Below are 18661 nucleotides of genomic sequence, written 5' to 3' on the forward strand. Positions count from 1 at the left end.
GCTTAGGTCTCAAGTTTCTGAGAAAGGTCTCCATAGCCCAGGCATTCCACTTTTCCCAACTGCATGCGCCCAGCAGTGGGCCTGCCTTCATGGGTGGCTTAAAAGGAATCCTTTTACAGTTCTGCTTTGAATGTAAAGGTGGTGGTTGTTCAGCCTGTAATCCTGTCCGACTGTTTGTTACTCCTTGGACTGCAGCACCCCAGGTTCCTCTGTCCTCCATTATCTCCTGGAGTCTGCTCAAATTCATGTCCATTGAATCGGTAGAAAATGAAAAGAAGGAGGGGTGAAAGTGAAGTGAAAGTCACTCAGTCCTGACCAACTCTCTGCCACCCCAGGCCAGAATTCTCCAGGCCAGAGTACTGGAGTGGGTAGCCTTTCCCTTCTCCAGGGGATCTTCCCAACCCAGGGATGGAACCCAGGTCTCCTGCATTGCAGGCAGATTGTTTACCAGCTGAGCCACAAGGGAAGCCCACAAGCAAGGAAACAGGAGAGATCTCTTTGGGCAGAAGTACCTGGGGAGATGGAGCTGGGAGGGGACAGGGAAAGAGGCAGAAAACCAGTATCAAGTCAGTGGGAAAAGAACCAGGGATGTGAGAAACTTGGACAAAGATGTGCAGTGAAGAATGTGTTGTGCTTATTTGTGCATGCACGCTCACTCATCCGTGTTTGACTCTTTGAAACTCCAAGGACTGTGGCCCACCTGGCTCCCCTGTCCATGGGATTTCCCAGGCAAGGATATTGGAGTGGGTTGTCATTTCCTACTCCAGGGGATATTCCTGACCCAGGGATCAAAGTGTCTCTTGTGTCTCCTGCATTAGCAGGTGGCTTCTTTACCACTGAGCCACCCGGGAAGCTGGGCTTATTTATACCAACCTAAATATTGAGCTGAATTGGAATTTGGAAGCTCCTTCTTCTCCATGCCAGGGTCACTGATAGCCTGTATCATCAGAGTCTTTACTATTGCTGAGCAGTCTGCCTGCCATGAACCCTGCCAGTTATATGATTCCTGTCTCTGTTTTACAGATGAGGAAACTGAAGTGCTGGGAAGTAAAGACCTGAGCTCCAGGTCATGTAGCCAACAGGTGGTGAAGTGCACACGCAAGCAGGCTGCCTCTTAAGCATTAACCTTTGTGACTCAGGGTAAGAATTAATATATTTTGTCCAAGGCAGGGGAGATATGTTTAGTTCATCTATTAGTCTATGAAATCTAATGTAGAAACCACCTCTTTCAGGTGAGATACTGATTAATGTCCAGCTGATAGGGATCTCAGGAAAGTTCTGGTATTTCTTACAGGTTGGATAATCTTGGAGACAAAGCATGAGTTCTGAGCTCAGGACTCCTAATTCTGTGTTGATGTGGCACTGGCTGAGTTTCTGAGACAGAAAGAGTGAGAGAAGTTAACCTCCTTATATTCCCTACTTGACAAAAACGTGAGAACATGAATATGACCAAAAAAACCCTTTGGCTAGAACATCTTCAGATCCTAAGAGATAAAACCAAACAGCTCCTGGGACAACATGGAAGAGGATCTTGGAAGAAGTTGCAGGTGGACTGTGTCAGAGGTGCCCTAGCAGGAGTAGGCATGCAGACAAGAACAAGGGAGGGATGAGAAATTCCTCCCCAAGTTGCAAACAGTGCAGCATCCCAGGAGCTGTCACTGTCACTTTCCTTCCCGCAGTGACAAGGGGCAGGGAGGGAGCCTATGACTCACTGCACCTGGTGAGATGGTGATGGCACAGGTACTTCCATGAAGAGAGACCAGTTGGTCTTACCCTGTTGCTTGGTGCCAGTCTTATCCTGAGTCTTTCTCCTTCCCCCAGATTGGCCACCTTATAAAGGAAAGAGAAAAGCCTGCTTATTGTCTGCTACTTGAAATGCAACTATTGAAATTAATGTGGAGGAGGAGGCTTATGTTTTCCCCTCACAGATCAGTTCAGTGTGAGGCTTGGGATTGGCAGAGAAGTAGAGATCTGGGATGCCTTTTTATCCCTTGATCTGAAAGGGAAAACTTACACTTCTGCAGTTAAGGCAAGTTGAGGGACACTGGAAGCTTCCCCCTAAGGATGGCTAACCATAAACTATGTCACTGAGATCTCTCCCCACGTCCTCTCAAGGATGTCTGAAGATGCCCATCTCAGCCTGACTCGAGTCCAGAGAGTACAAGAGGCCTGTCTGAAGTTAGGATAATTGCATCAGACACTTATAGAACACCTAGGAAGTGGTCTGCTGGAATCTTCTCAGTATAATTTTCTCAGTCCCCTTGAGTGAGGTCCTGTTGCCATCTTCATTTTTTCAGATGAGAAAACTGAGGCCTTTGAAATCTGATTTAAAAGTTATTACTTTTAGTAGACCTGAAACTAACATAATATTGTACCATAAATATTCAATTTAAAAATAAATACAAAAGTTAAACAAAAGCTGCAAGTTTAATAGGACTCTGATGAGTAGACATCTTCAGTGATTACAGTAAATGATCTTTAACCAAAATGAAGCAATTAAGTTGGTGATAAAAATCCAAACAACCAGCTCCATTGGGATGAAGAATAGAAGAAATGGGAAGTTTCCCACAAGGGAAACTTGTATGTGTGTGGTGATGAAGAAAGGCAAGAGTCCAGAGGAAGTGTTCATTTTCTAAGGCATTTCGCTGAACTCTTTTGTGGCTAAGAAATGTGTGTGAACTACTTCACTGGGGAAAAGGCATTTAAAACCACCAGCGACACCGAAAGAACTCAAAACCACCATACTGTTTCTGCCAAAGCAACATCACCAGATAAATGTACTATCAAAATGAGCGAGTTAGCCAAAGGTAGGGACGTCCCTGGCACAGAGCTGCCTGCTTGCACAACACCCTCTTGGTTCTGCTGTTTGGGTTCTGTGCATCTGTGTTGCAGAAAAAAGTTCCTCACATATCCTTGGGCATTTCAGACTTTTCAACGTGACCTCCCTGAAAACCTCCTCCAACAAACCCTCTAAAATACAGAACCAGAAACTGCTTCTGTCAAGTCAGTTCAAAGTTCAAGTCAGGACAGAGGTCTTTAGAGAATGAAATGGTACGCTTTGGGCATAGAAAACCATTGTAAAGGAGATGATTAAGGAAATTTAGAAAAAGAAGGATCTGCTATTTTTCAATCCAAAATGGACTGACAGCCTTTGCAGTTCATCTTGTTTAAATCATGGCCATCAGAAGCCTATTGTTTAGTGATTTTCAAAAAATGTTTGCATTCTTGAGGCTTTTTGTTTTTTTGTGTGTGTGTTGGTTTTTCATCTTTTTCTTTTTTCTTTCTTTCTTTTTTTCTTGGATCAAATTCATACTCTGAATATTCATAGACCTTTTCAGGACCTCAACAAAACAGAACCATGAAAATATAAAATCCTTGACATGAACCCCCAGTAACACTCATCAGCAATGTTTTTAACTGAATTTTAAAACAAATCAAAATGAGCTTTGCCTTATAAAACCACCAGTGAATTGTGCAGAGTCAGAACTGAAATTATATCTTTTCATAAGTATTGCATTAGAAAAAAAATGAACATATCAATATCTTTTCCAAATTCATATTCCAATTAAGTTTCTTGCCCTTTCACATTAAACAGGAAAAAGTCCCGCTGGTCAGTAGCACACTTCTCTGTCTACTAAAGGACTCTGTCAAAGCAAGGAACATGACCACTAAAGTGCTACTACTGTAGAGGGTGTCCTACCCTCTGTAATACCCGGTGAATGCTGTGGCTTTATCATCTCACATAACAGAAAGGTGACCCTTGAGTTGGACTCTGCCTGCACAGTTTTAAGCAGTTACACATGACAAAAAGAGCTACAGGTTTTGTGATTATGGGTTTCTGGAAAATCCTGGAAGCAGAAGCAGCTTTTTGAGCATAGCAAGAAAGGAGTCATATCCCTTTAAGAAGAGTTTTAACTCTGAACTGACCTCTCCCCACTTATTCCATTTTTCCACTCTTTCAATCCAAGGACAGGTGAACATGGAAGGCCAAGTCATTTCCTCTGGAAAGATGATCAATATTTTAAACAGTGCTGTGGAGTGGGGGGAGTGTTATGAATCAGAAGGCTTGGTTTCTACTCTTCATGTGACCTTTTAAAGAGCCTTGACAGTTTTGAATAACTTAGTTATCTCAGAGTCAGTATACCCATCTGTAAAATGGGGCTATACATGTAGCACTGTAAGAGGAACAAAGTCAGAGATGGCGTGATCTCTTATGTATCACGTTGGTTGTTTCAAAACCTGGTTAATAACTCTTTCTCTCTCTGTGAACTGCTTAAGATGCAACTTAAACTGCAGTTCATCTCTGCAACCACAGAGATTCCAAATGGAGATTATTTGGACATAGCAGTCACCGCTCCAAATTGGGCGTCATCTCCTTCGGGGAGCATAAGACCATGTTTAATTTTATTTACTATTTCGTAAATATATTTTTCCTTCAGTTTTATAAAAATACACTTACTCTTTTCTCTCCCTTCATTTTTGCCATTAAGCCTTCAAACTCTAAATGACTTGCAATGGATCTATTTAGGAGTTAGATTTGTCTGTGCTATGGTATGAATATTAATAGAAAGTCCATATGTTTCAAGGCCTTCTGCAAAATATGAAGAAAGTGCTTTTAGCATTCTGTGTAAAACTCTACTGTTAAATATATGTGTGCAATCATTTTTTTTTTTTTTAAAGAAGGGTGCAGAGAGGAACTGCAGCCCTTTCCTGTAGTGAGGGCTTTTAAACCAAACACCACCCCCTCTCCCAGTCTGAGGAAGTGCTAACTAGATAGAGAAACTGGAAAGACTAGTCAGGATGGGGGCAGGGAAGCAGCTAAGGAAGGCTTAAGCAGGTATTTAAATCTCTTTGGAAAGGTGAACAGACTTCTTCAGGATTTAAAGGGGCAGAGTAGAGAAACCAGGGAAACCTTCTATGTCAGATCTTTATTGTGTGACTTCATGAGGTCGCATGCGCATTCCAAATCAAGTACTGATATTCCAAGGTGAAGAACTATCTGGGGATTTTCCAGTCTTCTGGCTTTTCCAGGCCTTTGCTGGTCTCCATAGTCCTGACAGCTAAAGGTCATGGGATCAGAGGCAGTGGGAGCAACAGAGGGGTTTGAACACCCTCTGGCCCAACCTTTTCATCTCAGGGGGATGGCCCAGAGGCTGGGGAGGACCCAGCTTAAGGAGCACAGGCTTTGAAACACCTAAAAGAAAGGTCTTCTCTGTAACCCACTGATCAGCAGGTCTGAAGCCTGCCTAGCAGTATCCTGATTTTCTTTTCAGGTCTCACTAAGAGTAACTACCCTGTATCCAGTGGCGGGAGTCCCAGAAGCCTCGCTCCCGTCTGCCTGCTGGAAGGGAGCCCTGAGGTGAGCTGTCAGCACCTTCAGCGGGAGCAGGACTCTTGCTTCCGGCTGTAGCTCGCAGCCCAGGGTTTGTTTGTATAAAGGGCCAGGGGTGGGTTGTTCCTATAGCTCCAGCTTTTGCATTTGGGGGAGAAAAAATGTCTTGGTCAAAACAATGGGAACGGCAGCCTGGAATGAAAGGAACAAAAGGCATCTAGTCAGAGCCCAGGTTCCCTTCCAACCCCCCACCCACACACACCTCTGCACATATTTCTTGCTTCTCGGCACTTGCCTGACAGGCTGCCTCCAGTGCTTATTTCGAAATACCAACTAAGAAAGTTCCCTAGGACTCTGTTGTGTAGTGTAGGCAAGCCCTCCAGTCTCCCTTCTGAAGCGGAGGGGAGCCAGACAGAAAACCAGGGTAAATTATAGACAAGCTGAGAAAGGGAAAGCCCCACCCCGCTCCCTCCACCTCCAGGCTGTGAATCAGGTCCCTGAGCCAGGCATGACCTCTGGCAGCCAGGAGCACGAGAATGGCCGCCAGAGGCCCTGTTATCAGGCTCTCCCGTGCTTCGGCCTCAGCTATCAGCGCCTTCAGCAGCCTGGACATCAGGGTTGCGCACACGGCAGCTTCGTGTTTGATTAACAAGGAAGCTGGCCTCCAACTCCATCTTCTCTTCCACTGAGGCCTGTTTGGAGACGATCCTGGCTGAGATAGGAGCTGCAGATCACAAGGGATCATTTAAAATCCTCCACCCTTGCTTCTGCCTCAAGTCTCCTCTTCTGTTTCCACACATTTTTTCCCCCTAAAGATTAGAAAGAAATTAATTTGTACTCAAAACTAAAAGGATAGAGCTCTCACAACTACAATATACAATTTTTTTTCCTTCTTTTCCTTCTATCTGACATTTTCTGTGATGATTAGAGTTTGATTTTTGTATTATGAAATGCATCTGTGTGTTTCAGAGTTTCTTAGTAACTACTTACAAACCAAAGTGTACATTTTCATTCACACACGAAAAAAGGCAGTATGTACAAGATGGCTAGAGGTAAGGGGTCAGTCATTAGTATAACAAACATCTATTAAGCACCTACTGTTTGCTAGCCCCTGTGCTAGAACTCTGGAGACAGAGATGATAAGACACCCACCTGCCTCCTATAAGCTGAGGGTATACTGTATTGAGAGAACATAATTCTAATCAACGCTTAATCCCCAAATGTTTTGGTTTTTTTTTCAGAGGGATGAGGGTACCCGAGTACCCATATATATTTATACAAACATTGGGGGCCTAAAAGGGTAACAACATTTATAAAAGAAGAGCAAATCTGCTTTACCCAACTATAAGCCTTAAGATTTCACAATGCTTGAGTTCGTATATTCTTAGCTGTCTGCTGTGAAGTGTGGAACAACGCTGAGTTCTATCTGATATATTTGATATATCTAGGCAAGAAGAAGAGGATAAAAGGAGGGAACAAAATCTCAGTGTCACCTCAAGGGTAGTAGAAGGGGCTTGCAAGGGTAGGGACTTAATGAGAAAATCCAAGACAAAAGGATAGATCCGTGATCTTCACAGCGGAGTGTAAAAAAATAATACACAATCTTCTGTTCATAAGTTACACTTACTAAAATTTTAAAAATACATTAAACTTTATTAATATTTAACAAATAGATTGGCAGTAGTATATGTGTATACTATATATGTTTTTGTTGTTTAGTCGCTAAGTCATGTGAGACTCTTTGATCCCATGGACTGCAGCCCACCTGGGTCCTCTGTCCATGGGATTTCCCAGGCAAAAATACTGGAGTGGGTTGCCATCTCCAGGGGATCTTCCTGACCCAGGGATCAAACCCGAGTCTCCTGCATTGGCAGGTGGATTCTTTACCACTGAGCCACCTGGGAAGCCTGTATACTATATATATACTACTATATAATGTGTAATATACACATAATGTATACTTACAGTTGACCCTTGAACAACATGGGTTTAAACTGTGTGGGTGCACTTATATAAGGATTTCCTTCACTAAATACTGCAGTACTACATGATCTGGGTCAGGATAAAGTTATACATATATCTTGTACTAGGAAACGGCAACCCACTCCAGTGTTCTTGCCTGGAGAGTCCCAGGGATGGGGGAGCCTGGTGGGCTGCCGTCTGTGGGGTTGCACAGAGTCGGACACGACTGAAGCGACTTAGCAGCAGCAGCAGCAACCCAGTTAGAGGTCACTGTCCCTAACCTGTGTATTGTTCAAAGGCAGTTAATTGTACACATTCAATCTTCCCTAGGTATCCATGGGGATTGGCTCTGATTAATTCCTTCCCTCTCTGTATGCACAAGCTTTCTATCCTTTGAGAGCGTAGAGCCCATTTCTCCTCTACTTGAATCAGAACACTGTGCCTCTCCTTGAGCCATAGGATATAATGGAGGCAACATTCTAGGTCTTTCATGCCCAGGCTGTTAGAAGTCTAGAAGCTTCCACTTCCTCCCTCTGGGCAGTCAGAGTCTGACCATATGCGACTGAGTTATGGGGAAGCCTGAGTTAGGCCCCTTGAGGGGCACCAAGAAGCTCTCTTAGATCTTCCAGCCTCGCCAACTGAATGTAGCTGAATGAGTGACCCAACTGACACCACAGGGCAGAAGAGCCCAGCAGATAATTCTGAAAAAAGGAGAATTTTTGTTCTAAAGCACTAAGTTTTAGAGGGTACTTTGTGCCACAGCAATAGATAATAAAATTGTCATATCGTATGGTTCACGAATTAGCCCTGGAAGCAAACATATTTACTAAGACTCTTCTTTTCACATATTGCCATCTTAGACAAGAAAGCAAAATTCTGGTGGTCAAGAGTTTGTAGACAGTCAAATCCTAGGGCTGAATCCTAAGACCAAATCATAGGGCCAGGGTAAGCCCACAGCAAATTTCCAAAGTATCATTTTAAAATGAAAGTTACAGATAGATACAAAACACTAGGATTTTGCTATTTTGCAATAACCAGGAACCTGAGCACCGGTGATTATTTTCCCTTTTCCTTTGGCAAAAGTTTTCCCTCTTTGATTCTCTGGGAGTGTTTCTTTAGCTGTATAGGCCAGCTTGTCTGTTATGCAATTCCTTCTAAGGTTAAGGTTGGAAGTCTGGGAACTACATTTCCCAGCATCCCTTGCCAAAAAGAGATTTTAGTCTGATGCTGACAACCAGAGGTAATTGCACGGGACTTGGAAGAGGGAGGAGAGGTAGAAGTTATGCTGTTGCTCCTCTGTCAGAAGTGAGCAGATGTGTGGGGTTCAACAGATATCAGAGTTTGTATTAGATCCCAGACATCTCCCTTTGAATCATCCACCTCAGTGAGTGCTGGAAGCAGATGACATCATCGCCAGCCGTTTCCTGTAGTCCCTGAAGCTTCCTGTCTCTAAAGCTACCAGCAAACTTAAAAGCTGTTGCTGTCCCTGACCTGCCCTCCTCCAGACCTTCCAGGAGCTTTGTGTGCATCCAGTTCCTTGTGTTCAGTTCAGTTCAGTCGCTCAGTCGTGTCCGACTGTTTGCGATCCCATGAATCGCAGCGCGCCAGGCCTCCCTGTCCATCACCAACTCCTGGAGTTCACTCAAACTCACGTCCATCGAGTCGGTGATGCCATCCAGCCATCTCATCCTCTGTCGTCCCCGTCTCCTCCTGCCCCCAATCCCTCCCAGCGTCACGGTCTTGTGTTCCTTGTGTTAAATTCCTTCTATTGCCCAAAATACCTAAAATTGTTTCTGTTTTTCCTACTAATTCTTATGACATAAGCCTAAATTTTATTTTATAATGGAAGTCAAGAAAGTAGAATTTCTTTTTTTTTTTTTTTTAAAGAAAGTAGAATTTCTTTCCGCACAGTTTTCTTCTCTTCAGCTACAGATCTCTTTCATAAAACTTTGAACGCAAACACATTCGCGTCATACAGCCTGGAGGGAGATACATATGGGGGAATTGTAGAATGGAAAGAGGAAGTAATACAATGTGTAGCTGGGGTTCTGGGGCAGGGGAAACTAGCATTTTTCCTGCCAATTAATCAAAGCATGTTTGATAGGTGGGTTCACAGTCACCAGATTTCGCAAGCAACAAGAGGTCACCTAGTTGAATTAGAACTTTAGATTAACAGTGGGGTATGAGTGTTTGAGTGTGAGTGTGTGTGTGTGTGTGTGTGAGTGTGAGTGTGTATGCTCAGTAGTGTCTGACTCTTTGAGACCCCAAGGACTGTAGCCTGCCAGGCTCCTCTGTCCATGAAATTTTCCATCCAAGAATACTGGGGCTGGTTGCCATTTCCTACTCTAGGGGACCTTCCCAACCCAGGGATTGAACCTGCTTCTCCTGTACTGGTGGGCGGTTCTTGACTGCTGAGCCACCAGGGAAACCCCAGATTAACAGTGGAGTAGGCAGAATAATGTCCCACCAAAGATGTTCCTCTCCCAGTCCCTGGAACCTGTGACTGTGTTACCTTATATGATGAAAGCACTTTCAGATGTGATTAAGCTAATGGTCCTGGAAATGGGGAGAGTCTCCTGGCTTTTGCAGCTGGATTCAATCTAATCAAGTGTGTCCTTCAAAGGAGAGAACCTTCACCAGCTGCCATCAGGGAGATATGATTAAGGAAGGTGAGTCAAAGGCTGCAACATCTCTGCCTTTCAAGATGGTGGAAGAAGGCTGGGTGTGCGGGTGGCCTCAGGAGCTGGAACAGGTAAAAGAATAAGTTGTCCCCTAAAGCCTTCAGCAGGAACATAGCCCCCCCTGACACCCTGATTTTAGCTCAGTGAGAGCCATATCAGTAAGATAATAAATTGGTGTCACTTAGTTTGTGATAATTTGCCAACAGCAGCAATGGAAAATTAATTTTAAAAAGATAAGTTTTTTTAGTATAAGTATGGCCATGCGATATTTAGGACACACATATCTAATACTATTTCTGTTTTGAAGTTAAAATTTAACTGTGAAACCTGTATTTTGCCTGTCAACCCTGTTGATCGGAAAGTGGGATTCCAAAACTCTTGTACGTTTCTGCCTTGAATTCTAGGCACTTACTATGTACCAGCCAGTTAACGTAGGCAACTTAACTCTTCTCTTTCATTTGATCCTCACAGCTCTTTGGTGTTGGTGTTATTTGTGTTGGTATTGTTTACAGCTATTTTCCAAACAAGGCAACTGAGTTTGTGCAAAATTAAACAATTGGTTTAATGCAAACTTTAGGAGGTGGTGGGGGTAGGGGTGGGTCAGGTCAGTCCGACGCCAACGTCCATCTTGCTAAGTTAGCTCTGTCTAGTTGGCTAGGCTCGAGCTCCTTTCCTCTACTTGATTTCATTGCTGGAGCTCCCAAAGCTAGCCCCTACTGCTGCTTCCACATCCTCTCCAGCCACGTCCTCCTGTAACCTGATTTATGACCCACCCCCACCTCTTCCCCGCTCTGGAAACTGTTCTCAGAGGTCGGGGCCCGCCTCTAATCTGCCGTCGTTTCTTAGTCGCCCTTCTCTTCACCCTTTGTGCGTCATGTGACTCCGTACTCTCCCCGTGGGGGCTTGCCTTCCCCACCCCCAACACACTAGGTTTTTATGCTGTAATATGGAGTCTCCTGCTGCCGCTCTGATGATTTCTCCCCAGGATGGCTAGTTTATGTGTCTAAGCGATCCCCAGAGAGCTAGGAAAACATTATTTCTAAGGGGTGTCTGTGAGGACGTTTCTGGAAGAAATTAGCATTGGAAGAAATTAGTCTAATCTAGACTGATGAAGAAGGTGGTCCTCTAACGCAGGTGGGCATGATTCAATCTGCTGAGAGCCTTGGCCCATCACGAGGCCTTCTTTCTCCCTGTTCCTGTCTCTCCCTCTTTCTGTTACCACATCACCTTCTCTGCTGTAAGCCAAGTTTCCCTCTGCTTCCTCTACAACAAGGATACTGGTGATTACATTTAGGGTCCATCTGCATAATCCAGGGTCATCTCTTCATCTCAAGATCCTAAAGCACGGTGGTAAAGTCTCTTTGGCTATATCAGGTTTTCCGGATAAGCAATGACGATCCTTGGAAGTCATCAGCCGGCCCATCACACCAGGTGATTCTAATTTGCAGTCGAGTTTGTGAACCACTCATAACTGAGCAAACTTCTTCCAGGCTCCTTTGTCCAATCCATCTTGCTCACCATCTTCCTAACACATGCCCATCTCTGTTTCACATGGCTCCTGAGGAAATGCCATCGAAGTTTACCTCTGCCTGTAGAACACATTTCAAATGCCTTAATGGAGACCACAGCCTCTTACGAGCTGACACAAAGACCCTTTACCTTACAAGATAGGTTTTACCACTCTCCCCATGAGCGTTTTGCTTCAGGTAAACTGATTTTCTCACACTGTGGCATTCCGATTGGTTATTTTGTTTGTGCTGTTTCACTAACATGTAAGGCTTTCCTCATTGTCCTGTGCTTACTCAGGTTTTACCCATGTGCCAAGCTGCATTTTTTTTTCCTCAGAAAAGTTCCTCAGATTAGGTGGCTTAAAAAACCACCTAGAGACTTGTCTCAGAGTTCGGAAGCCTAGAAGCCTAAAGTCAACGTTGTCAGTAGGGTTGTTTCCATCTGATGACTGAGAGATAAGGGTCTGTTCCAGACTGCTCTTCCTGGCTGGTAGATGGCCATTTTCTCCCTGTGTCTCTTCACATTGTCTTCTCTTTCTGCATGTCTGTCTCCAGGGGATCTTCCCAACGCTGGGATCAAACCTCCATCTCCTGTATTGGCAGGAGGATTCTTTACCACTGAGCCATCTGGGAAGCCCCTGTGTGTCTATGTACCTTCCCCATATAGAATTTGAGCTCCTTACATATGTTCATCCCATTATACTCATGATACTTTTGATATGAATTCAACACATGCTGATTTAATTTCAGAAAATCTGAGAGGTTAGTTTGGGGTAAGGAGTAGGCAGAGACAAGTCCAATGATAGGATAGGAACTAATACTCAATAGCGTTGAATAAAGGATTCCTTGAATATATTTGTTGGAGAGAATCTAAGAGAATGCTTTTAGGTGGTATGGTGCTTAAAAGCTATGAGCTGACTAAAAGGAATGGAGAGGGGAGAGAGAAAGAAGGCAAGTCTCTAGATCCTCAATTCATCCAAAAACTGGGTGAGTCAAGCTTAACAGCATTTTGCATCATCAGCATCACCACCCGAGTCCTAGCTGTACCATGATAGCATGGTGCTTTGGAGGACTTATCAAGCTGACGCATGCCACCCGGGTTGGGCAGTCTGCCAGTCCTTTGCTGGAGGTCTTGCAATTCCATCTGGTGCTCTAGGATACTATTCTGCCTAGTGGGCAGAGACCCTCTGGTCACTTTCATAGAGCCCGTGTACAGATGAATGAGTGGAGGACTGTCAGGCTAACTGAAAAGGGTTGTCTGCATCAGAAGGCTTTGCCTTAGCACGAGAATCTAGGGGAATGAAATGGACGAAGTCTGCCATGTTAACAAGGGGCCCCAGAGCACCCAAGTGTGTCATCCCTTCAGAGACGATGTCTGAGGTCCATTAAGAATGTGATGAAGCAGAGGCTGGGCTCAACCACTCTAAATAAACTCCCTTTACCTTGAAATAGCACAGAGGTTTAAAAAACTCTATCCCGGTTTATCTGGACCCCCCGGCTTAGTCCTTCCTGCCCCACCCTATTCTCCCCAGGGACCACGTGGCTTCCTCGCCTACTTGACACAGCTGGGCTCCACTTCCTGCTGCTTTGGTTTCAGCCTGGTTTCTTGTTATCATGCCCAGGTCACACCAGCTGTCCCTTCCTGGTGTTGACGCTGGGAGAGACCGGAGCTGTTCAGTGTCACCTGGACTCACCAGGGGTGGGGGCTTTCCATGGGCTTTTTTAGCTCCGTGCCCCTGGCCTTTTCACTGCCTGTCAATGGAGCCCGGGTGCCCAGGAATGGCTGCCACCTCGGCTGCCATTCCTGCGTGCTTACCGAGCACGTGTGACAGAGCATTCTCAGGGTCCCTTCCTTTCTTGTGGCAGCTGCCACACTCGGGGAAGGAAGAGGGAGCTTCAGGCATCTGATGCCTGCCTGAGTGGGCTGCCCTTCCCTCTCCAAACTACAAGTGTGGGGTCGGGCCCGGCCCCGTGCCCTCTGGCACTCTTGGAGCAGCTGGGGGTTATTTTTGCAGCCAGGCTGGTAAGGAAACAAGAGTGCAGTTGCCCAGGGCTTTCCTCTGTGTGGGGCTGAACAGAAGGTCAGAGGTTAGGGCGGAGTGGGGCAGGTTGCGTCAGCCCCAGAGAAGGGGAGCTGGGCTGGTGTCGGCCTGGCCCATGGACCTTCTCAAAGTCCCTTCTGTCTGGGCTTCTCTTTCAACCACTCAGCTTATTCCCAAGAGTCTGTGGGTCTGGATTACCTCATTTTAGCCCACCAAGCTATTCAAACAACTCTTGACATTTGACCTTCAGGCATTTATGCAAGCTGATGACCTTTCCTCACTCCATCCTGTGTGGATTCAGAATATGATTCTTCTCCCTGTTAGTGATAGAAATGATCAACCTAGACTTAACGTGCATGCCTTAGGGATTCTATATTACTCACGGGTAGATCTCATGTCTCTTGTATGTTTACATATCTTTGTGCCCTATTAGTGCTGTAAGTTGGCGACTTAGCAATTTGATTCATGCCAAATTGCATTCTGTAACTTTGGGTTTATGTGCCTGTTACAGTGAAATCCAAAATTATAACAACTTAACAAAAGAGGTCAAGAAATAGGAGATATCTCTCAGGTGAGTGTAGACAAAAGCATTGCAGAGCTGGTAGGGTGACTGGGCTCCTGGAAGTCCTTAAACAGTTCTCTGGGCTGTTTGCTGTATGGTATGACCTCATGTTCACGGTCAAAGTGGTATCTACTTCTCGGCATCAGGAGGGGTGAAGTAATGAAAGACAGGCAGAGGCCATATGTCACCCAAATCTCATGTAACTTTCCTAGAAGCTGCTCTCTGACATTTTTGCTTATCTCCCATTGCTGCTGCTGCTGCTAAGTCGCTTCAGTCGTGTCCAACTCTGTGCGACCCCATAGACGGCAGCCCACCAGGCTCCTCTGTCCCTGGGATTCTCCAGGCAAGAACACTGGAGTCGGTTGCCATTTCCTTCTCCAATGCATGAAAGTGAAAGTGAAGTCGCTCAGTAGTGTCTGACTCTTAGCGACCCCATGGACTGCAGCCCTCCAGGCTCCTCCATCCATGGGATTTTCCAGGCAAGAGTACTAGAGTCGGGTGCCACATTAACTGGAGCTTAATCATGGACCATGCTTGGCTGCAAGGGAGGCTGGGTAACATCTTTATCAGGACAGTCATGTGCCTGCTACCCATCGTATTATTAAGGAGAAAGGATAGTCGAGGAAAAGGAGCTGCCTTTGCCTCAAAAATGTCGAAAAATAGACTGGGGTGGGGGGCGGCTCCTTGTAGAATGAAGAATATATGTTTCTAAAAAGCAATCCAAATGATTTACTCCTTGAATATAAATTGTAAGGCATTTAAATAAGCATACAAACAAATTATGTAGGTCACTACGTAATATTTTAAATAGAGTTATATATTGGGAAAGTTTTAAAGCTATTTCTGTAAGTAATAATGACTTGTTCTAAAATGTTTTACCCAAGATTGCAATAATCCTCTGAACCCATTAAGTTGGCTGGTGATCTTAAGGCATCAGATGGTGAAATCTCTGGGGTCCCAGTTGCCAGATTTATTTCAACCTAGTGGTAGAAAACAAAATCCCAGGGCTACCAAGTCTGCATATTCTGTTATGGAAGAAACAGGACATTGGAGGAGACTGGTATTTAAATTACTGCAAGGTGTGGGGAAGATGTATATGTGCGTGGGGTAATTGCACAGGTGGGACATCTTTATGTGGGGGGGATTCATGAAGCCACAGGTGAAATAATGTACTTCATAAAGAATAATTAACACCCTTGTGGACAAGTCTATCCCTTGGATGATGATCTCTATCTAATATAACTCAAAATAATCTTTGGGTTTTAGGTTAACTTTTAAAAGGGGACATACAGTGTTCTTCCTTAATTTTGTTCTTTGCTCATTTCTGTGTAAAAGAAAGGATTTGACTTTCCCCGCCGCACCTCCCCGCCAACAAGAGATACTAAAATGACATGAGGGAACAGCCTCAGACTTGATCAGACAAAGAAACCAGAAACAAACTCAAAAATAGCCTTTGAAGGTTAGTTTTCAGATGTATTAAATAAAAATGCTAGTGTTCTTAAAAAGTAATAACATTTTAAACTTTTTCGTTTGTGTTTTCTAAGGCAGAAAAATAAAAATTAGGAGCTGTTCTTAAAGCTTCTTACTTTCAGTTATCAGATGTCTTTATATATCTAGTCCTTCTCAAGTCCCACTATGTGAGTAAGTCTGCAGCACCACCTTTCTAAGTTCCCAAAGTTATTCATGATGCTTTGATAAGTAATCTATTAGCAAGGCCAGGTTGTCCCAGCAAAACAATATACTAGGAAGATGTTTTACAAATATTGAACGTGTTCTCCAAGGCATAGGTTTTCTGTGATAATTTTAGTTTTGTGTTGTCATACAAGTTACTGTAAGCAATTCTGGACATTGATTTTTTTACCTTGTACCTGAGTGTTGTTACTCAGTTTCCATATGTGAATTTGCCTTTGTTTCCAAAAAGTAAACACTCAAGAAATAGCAACCTAGCAAAGCCCAGCTCAAAAAGACCTCAGTCTAACAGTGAACACCATGATTGTGCTGCTGGCCAGCGTGATGGTGGTACCCATCTGTTTATTCATGGACATGGAGTGGGTCATAAGTAGACGTATGGGAAGTTATAAAAACACTTGGAAAACTTATTACATGGAATTTAATTTTTTCCCACTGTATTTCATTTTGGCACAGGTTTTTTTTTTTTTTGAGTTTTATTTGAATATAGTTCATTTATAATGCTGTTACCTTTTGCTGTACAGCAAAATAAATCATTCATGCATGCACATATATTCACTCTTCTTTGGATTATTTTTCCATATAGGTCATTACAGAGTATTACCTGTGGTACACAGTTTTAAATGGCTGGTCAATATAATATACTGATGACTAAATATTTTTTAACAAAGTAAGAATAATGAGTCAAGCAATAGCTTATCAAAAGCAAAAGAATCAAGTGAAAAAAGAAAGAGGCTCTAAGCACACAAATGCATCTTTCTATCCTTAAATACAATCTGGATTATTTCATTTTAGCAAAAACAAAATCACCCTTTTCTTTAAATTATTTTCACTGATTTTAAATTGATAAAGTTTTGTAACAACATTTCTTTGGATTTCAGTGTAGTTCTAAAGCTATCTACATATGTTCAGTACTTGTCTTTTTTCGTAACTATTTCAGTAAAATGATAGAATATTTCTCAACATTAAAAATCCTGAGAATGGTTATCTTTTAAGAGAGACCACACAATAAGTCTGCAAGACGCAGAACCAGGAGGCTAATTTTTCACGTCACCCTGTGTCAACATTTGAATACCATCTCCCACCTGAACTTTCAGACCCATCTGCCTTCCTGACCCAGTCATCAAAAGCCCTACAGTTGCATCCAACCAGTGTGAACCTCATTCCAAAGTTAAAGTTTCTGCAGAGGAGATTGATTGACTTTTAGCCTAATAACTACTAGTGAAATGTCTAAAGGTTAGTCTCATAGACAAGGTGCAAGAATTCTTATTCAACACCAGAAAGCAAATATGATAAGGGGTGTTGGTTGGCAGAGGGCCAATCCTGTAGGGCTTTGAGTTAATGACTTGAGTTAGAACTGTCATTGTAGGAACTGAGGTCTAAGGAGGGCTCTTTGGAAAATTTGTGACTGTCAAATTTAATGTGACCCATTATACTTTAGATTTTTGCTCAATTGCATATGTATATAGTTTTTATTATTGAACAGTCTTTAGTTCTCCTTGACTTTGGATTTGTCCCCTTCTCATTATCTGGGTACATCCACCCTTGCCTCCGTTGTCCCCAGAGCTCATTGCCCCACGTGTGTCCACTCACACACACAGTCCTCGGGCAAGGAAGGGATTGATAGAGTGTAGAAAATACTCAAGAACAACAAAGTGAAATACAAACTAGAAGCAAGATGAAAGCGAGAAAAATTCAGTGCATCTTGTTTTTTTAAGGTATCAAGTAGAAAAATTTTTAAGTGCTCTAATTTTAGTTTATAAATTTGTATTTGCCCATCTGAACACAGCTGGGATAACTGAGCAGCCTTCTGTTCTTTCATCCTTACATAATACAAGGTTCAACTAACCACTGGAATGCCTGTGCTATCTCTTTTACTGGAAGAGATCTTGACTCTCACAGGTTACAGATTGCAGAGCCAGCCTGAAAGGACGTTGGTTTTTTTTTTTTTTTCCAATCTCCTGAAATTGTTACATTCTGACACTGGGAGCTGATTTATGCCCATGCATTGGGAAGGGATACTTGGTGGACAAAGACCAATAGAATGAACAGAATTTGGCTCATGACTTAGTACTGAGTTTTGTAGTCAGGAAAATAGAACGTTCATTTGTGTTCCTTCAAAGACATTCTCAAGATGTGTCAGCCCATAAACTTCCAAATGAGTAATTTGTAGTCTCAAAGGCCCCCTGAGGAGTGCTCTACAGAGTAACCTTCAGGGATGTCAGGCAACTTGGGGATGGGCTGGATCCTTCAGAGAGTACCTGGCTTTCTCAGAACTTTCTTAAAGCCTCTCAGACTTGGGAAAAACCTTTCTGATAAGACGGTTCTTCCATATAATTTGACTTCATCCTTTTCAATGATCTAAGGTTTAACGTTTAAGCAAAAATATGAAAAATTTGCAAATGACTTTAAGCTTCATTTTTCAGTCTGTTTAATTGGAGGCCAAATGGGAAAGTATACAAGTGAAATAGTGCATGGCTAAGGAGTTCTAACTAACGTTTCCTATTATGACAATCCAATAGGTTGATCTACTTTACACTATGGAAGAGGAAAGGCCAGTCACTAAACCTGTATAAGGATCGGCTGTAAAACAAGGACGGTGCCCAGCTCAAAATGGCTGAGATTATGTAAGTCAGTCACTTCTTACAGTATGAGTGCATATGCATGGCAATTATAAATATAGGTGTATCAGGTAGCTATTGCTTTCTTTGTTAAGAAAACAGCTATTTATTTTGCTTACTTAGGCTGGAATTAGCTGTCTGGTGCTACGAGTTTAGCTGGGCTCCTTTATGAATCTGGAGTTCGCGACAGAGCGCCCAGGTGTCTCTGCTTCTGGAGTTGTCTGGTTTTTCACTAGGAAGATGGAATCGGTGGTCCCAAGTGGT

General features: G+C 43.4%; 1 long non-coding RNA gene across 1 annotated transcript in view; it reads left to right on the top strand.

Annotated features, from left to right (window-relative positions):
• The window catches only part of LOC104998444, an 18718-nt gene extending 321 nt beyond the window's left edge, over nucleotides 1-18397 (top strand). The window contains exons 2-3 of the long non-coding RNA XR_826461.1: nucleotides 1024-1140; nucleotides 18299-18397. This is a non-coding gene — a long non-coding RNA (uncharacterized LOC104998444). The remainder of the gene's footprint in view (nucleotides 1-1023; nucleotides 1141-18298) is intronic.
• The last annotated feature ends 264 nt before the right edge of the window (nucleotides 18398-18661 follow it).

This window comes from Bison bison, unplaced genomic scaffold, assembly GCF_000754665.1.
Source record: "Bison bison bison isolate TAMUID 2011002044 unplaced genomic scaffold, Bison_UMD1.0 scf7180017864329, whole genome shotgun sequence".
Classification (NCBI taxonomy): domain Eukaryota; kingdom Metazoa; phylum Chordata; class Mammalia; order Artiodactyla; family Bovidae; genus Bison; species Bison bison.